At 36.8% G+C, this 5000-nt stretch overlaps 2 protein-coding genes across 4 annotated transcripts in view; both read right to left on the bottom strand.

Moving 5' to 3' along the window:
• Positions 1 to 187, bottom strand: part of LOC113808980 (dnaJ homolog subfamily B member 9) — a 15099-nt gene extending 14912 nt beyond the window's left edge. For both annotated transcript variants that reach the window (XM_027360428.2, XM_027360494.2), the window contains exon 1: positions 53 to 187. The gene's annotated coding sequence lies outside the window, so the exon portion shown is untranslated. The remainder of the gene's footprint in view (positions 1 to 52) is intronic.
• Positions 1 to 737, bottom strand: part of LOC138859092 (protein N-terminal asparagine amidohydrolase-like) — a 7619-nt gene extending 6882 nt beyond the window's left edge. The window contains exon 1 of one of the 2 annotated variants that reach the window (XM_027360465.2): positions 361 to 737. The gene's annotated coding sequence lies outside the window, so the exon portion shown is untranslated. Of the gene's footprint in view, positions 1 to 61; positions 192 to 360 lie in introns of those variants that run through there. The other variant, XM_027360480.2, reaches the window with a different exon arrangement.
• Between the last annotated feature and the right edge of the window lie 4263 nt (positions 738 to 5000).

Genomic DNA, 5000 nt, shown 5'->3' on the forward strand with positions numbered 1-5000 from the left:
CCCCCCGCCCCCTGCCAACCCCAGAGGCCATTACAACACCTGTCCCACACACCTGTCACACCTGTCTTGCACCTGTTTGGCCAGAAACGCCGCTGACTTCGCAACTTCCAGGCCTTTACGTCAATTCTTTTGGTGAAATTAACTCGAGTTTTGTGAAATCTCGACCCAGTGTGAGATCATCTCCGAGTCAGGCCACTGATAAGATAAGATTTTAACGGATATTGCGTATAAAATCCCCACAGATAACAAACACTATATATGCCAACTATGTGTAGCTCTCATGCAAGCAGGCGGAATAAAAAAAAGGAAAAATGAAACAACTAAATAACCAGAAAAAGGGAAAACAAAGTATCAACTTACACAGAAATTCTCGAGTCTTCTTTCTTTTCCTCTTTCGTACTCCCTCCTCCTTAATTATTGTCCTTTCTGGGCTCTTCCACCTTTTCTTCCCTTTCTTCTTCACCCCTTTATCCACTCGACCCCGACAGGCGACTGGCTGGCGAAGGAGAACGAAGGGAAATGAAGCCAAAAGGTTGACGTGTTCTTGTCTCTACGCCGACTCTCTCCCTCTGCCGCTGAGCGATGCTTTCTGGACGGAGCGCTTGGTCTTCGCTCGCTCTCTGGCCCCGTTTCTTTCCCCTTTATTCGGGTTTTCTCCTGCTTTTTATTCTTCTGGTACCGTCGTGATCGATTTATATCGGTGGGAAATGTGTTCCTGAAGAGAGTATTTCGATTTGGTGATGTGGCGGGGAGTGGCTGCGTTCATGGGAAGAGAGGGATCAAGGAATAAAAAATGTGGCTGAAGTATTATGAAATTGTTTTGAAGGTCGGGCGCAGCCTAGTACACTAAAAGGTTCGTGATTGGTCCAAGTTCTGTGACGTCACGGGCGCGATTTTCAAAACTTGGATTCGCAATACTTATTTGTGTACTTTATGTAAGAGGATCATTTATACCGCATTTCTTCAATTCTGGGGAAGGATATATATATATCAACTATCCTGGTTGCATAAAGAGGTATTTTTTTCAAAATCTAGATAAAATTAATGGATTTCCTGCGCATAGGATTAAAGCTTCTATCGAGAACTTATCAAAACAAATATTACTTTACAGATATTGTATGTAAAAAAATATTTGTATTTACGTAGATATGAGAATAGTACCTACTAAGTAAATCATTGTTTTATTCTTCATATATTTCTACGCACCTGCTTTTTCAGCTCCCCTATGTCCTATCTCAACACACACACACACACACACACACACACACACACACACACACACACACACACACACACACACACACACAAATATATATATATATATATATATATATATATATATATACACACACATGTGTATATATATACATATACATGTATATATGTGTGTATATATATCTATGTGCATGCACACACACACAAACACACATACATACATAAACACACACACTAAACATAGTTATGGGAGATTTCAATGCTAAAGTTGGAGGAAACACACAGACATTGTAGGACAAGTAGGCCTAGGAGAGAAGACGGAAAGAGGAGGAAAGCTAACGGATTGGTGCGAACAAAATAGCCAAATCATCATGAACACATTGTTTACTAAACACACAAGAAAACTCTGGACATGGAAAAGCCCGGATGGAATGACTAAAAATCAAATCGATTACATCACAATCAACAGATTAGACAGAAACAATGTTAGAGATATTCGCACACATCCAGAAGCAGACTGCAATAATGACCACGACATGATTGTTGGAGACATACAAGTGAAACTTCAAAGATGAAAACAACAGAAAAGTTATTCTCCAAAGCTAGACCTATGCACATAAGTATACACACACACACATATATACATATTTTATATATATATACTTACATATATATATTTACTTACACACACACACACGAAACTCGATAAGACCAACGAGAATCTCTTCCTTCCCCCAACAGCCCCGTAGCAAAGATTGTATACATGTGTGTGCGTGTGTGAATATATATAATATATATTATATATATAACATTCTATTCCACCTCAATTTCAATATAAAGATGTGAGACGAGATGCTAAAAGCTACCTGACAATACAGCAGACGTGTGTCATCTGCCCACCAATGTTTTCTTACCGTCCGTGTATGTAAAGGTTTTACTTTTTTTCTTTTTTTTTTTAGTTTAGTCCTTTATTTACCACCCTAACTGAGAATTGAAACGTGGCGCCCAGTCCCGTAGAGTAATGTTAGGTAATTCTTCCCACCCATCAACTTTCTAATATAGTGAACGTAGTTTGTTGTTGTTGCCATAGTCCACGTAATTGAGATGATTTACATTCAGATGGTTTGGAAACTATACAATGCTCTGGCCCGTGATAGATCCGTTCTAATTATAGCCGAAGGAAGAGCGAAGACTCGAGAAGGTTCTCCCAAAGCAGCTTTTGCGTGTGATGCGCGGAGGTGGAGGCACTTTTGCGCATGCGTCAGGGGGCCTCGGGCGGGGCAGGCGGCCGGTTTCAATCGCGTATGAACACGAATAAATACCTGTCTATTAGTTTCTAGACATGTATATCTACGATGAACCGAATTCAGGTTGACAAATGTGGAAAGGGTTGAATGAGAACGAATATCTTCGCAATACAAGGGATGGGTTTAACCGGATTCGATTTTATCTTATCGTGTATTTCCGACGGAGATGTAATCGAAGCCGGTTAAATACATCTCTTGTATTGTTAAGATATTCGTTCTCATTCATACCTTTCCACATGCATATCTACCATATAGATAGATCGATAAATGTATATTTATATCTGGTAGATGGACAGGCAAGCATTCAACTCTATATATGCATATCTGTATTTACTAATGTTCATTGGGTCGGCCTTGCATCTTTTCAACGAACCGGACGAATGGCTTGAAGAGTTGGCAATCCAGAGTTGTTAGTTCTTTGGTTTAGAATTGAAGAGGATGAGGTTTAAGTTGTAATTGGGACATGCAGTAGTTATGGTGATTATATGAACTTGGAGGATGACTGACGAAATGGTATGCACACTCGGTGGGTAATCGGATGAGTTGGGGTAAGGATTAGGCTTCGGGGTACTTCTTTGGGGTCCAAGGAGCAGTATGAGATTTTTTGACGTCGAATTAAACTGAATTCTATCTCACCTGCAGGGCCTACATATAATCACGTCATATATAAATACATTTGAATCTTTACACAATGTTCTTGTCCTATAACTAATGACAGTATTACACTATCCATAATGATATCTTAATATGAAAAAGATGACAGTCACAGAATGAAAAGGGTTGGGAGTCTCTGGATTTGACTGAGCAGGGCATACTCAATATATAATGAGCCTATGGGTTGGTATTTGGTTAAAGATCAGGGTGGGGTATAATTCTGGAAAGAAAATGATGTGCAATACTTGCTTGTCACTAAGAATGGGATTAAGATGAATATAAGCATGGCAATTATGTATTAACAATCTAATGAATGTCACTGATTTTTACGTCAATGGAGTCCTCTTTATCATTGCCATACATCATGCCCAAAACTGCATTATGTGTATAATTAAAGCTTCTGTTCTTTTGCAACTCAAAACTCAACCCATCATTAATTCTCAAAAGTTTACCCTATTCTAGTGTTCGGACCTGCGCCACGTGGTGTCTAACCTACACTGATCCTGTCTGTCCATATTATCAACCCATGTGCTGCAGGAAACACACAATTAAAGTGTTGTTTTGTGAAAGAAGTTGACAATAAATGGCTCAACAAGTGCTCAGCCAGTTGAAGATAAGCTGCACATGCGACCTCGCCTAATTTCCCGTTTTCTCTAATGACCAAAATCATTGTTGGTGACATTATCGTTATTATTAGTTTATTGACAACAGTTGAAGTAATATAGAATACAAAAAAATGTGAGATGGATTAGTAAATGACTCACTGGTGACCAAGCACTCATGAAGTCATCAATGTGTAACCGCAAATAATGAACAAAGCTAATGTAATGTAATAGTCATTCCGGGACATAGAATTAGGGCAAAGGTGTAGCGAGGCACGTGATCAGATCCGATTTAGGTCGTATGAATGTGTTTAAAAAGGATTTAGGTCGTATGAATGTATTTAAAAAGGATTTAGGTTGTATGAAAGTATTTAAAAAAGATTTAGGTTGTATGAATGTATTTAAAAAGGATTTAGGTTGTATGAATGTATTTAAAAAGGATTTAGGTTGTATGAAAGTATTTAAAAAGGATTTAGGTTGTATGAATGTATTTAAAAAAGATTTAGGTTGTATGAAAGTATTTAAAAAGGATTTAGGTTGTACGAATGTATTTAAAAAGGATTTAGGTTGTATGAATGTATTTAAAAAGGATTTAGGTTGTATGAAAGTATTTAAAAGGATTTAGGTTGTATGAAAGTATTTTTTAAAAAATTAGGTTGTATGAATGTATTTAAAAAGGATTTAGGTTGTATGAAAGTATTTAAAAAAGATTTAGGTTGTATAAATGTATTTAAAAAGGATTTAGGTTGTATGAATGTATTTAAAAAGGATTTAGGTTGTATGAATGTATTTAAAAAGGATTTAGGTTGTATGAAAGTATTTAAAAAGGATTTAGGTTGTATGAAAGTATTTAAAAAAGATTTAGGTCGTATGAATGTATTTAAAAAGGATTTAGGTTGTATGAAAGTATTTAAAAAGGATTTAGGTCGTATGAATGTATTTAAAAAGGATTTAGGTTGTATGAATGTATTTAAAAAGGATTTAGGTTGTATGAAAGTATTTAAAAAGGATTTAGGTTGTATGAAAGTATTTAAAATAGATTTAGGTCGTATGAATGTATTTTAAAAAGGATTTAAGAGAAATTTAAATCAAAGGAGACCCACATTTTACCTGCAGTGGGTACAATAAATCTATACCACTCGAGTAAAATTATTATTCATGTGTATGTGTGTGCGTGTGTGTGTGTGTGTGTGTGTGTGTGTGTGTGTGTGTGTGTGTGTGT

Source organism: Penaeus vannamei, chromosome 38 (assembly GCF_042767895.1).
Source record: "Penaeus vannamei isolate JL-2024 chromosome 38, ASM4276789v1, whole genome shotgun sequence".
Classification (NCBI taxonomy): Eukaryota; Metazoa; Arthropoda; class Malacostraca; order Decapoda; family Penaeidae; genus Penaeus; species Penaeus vannamei.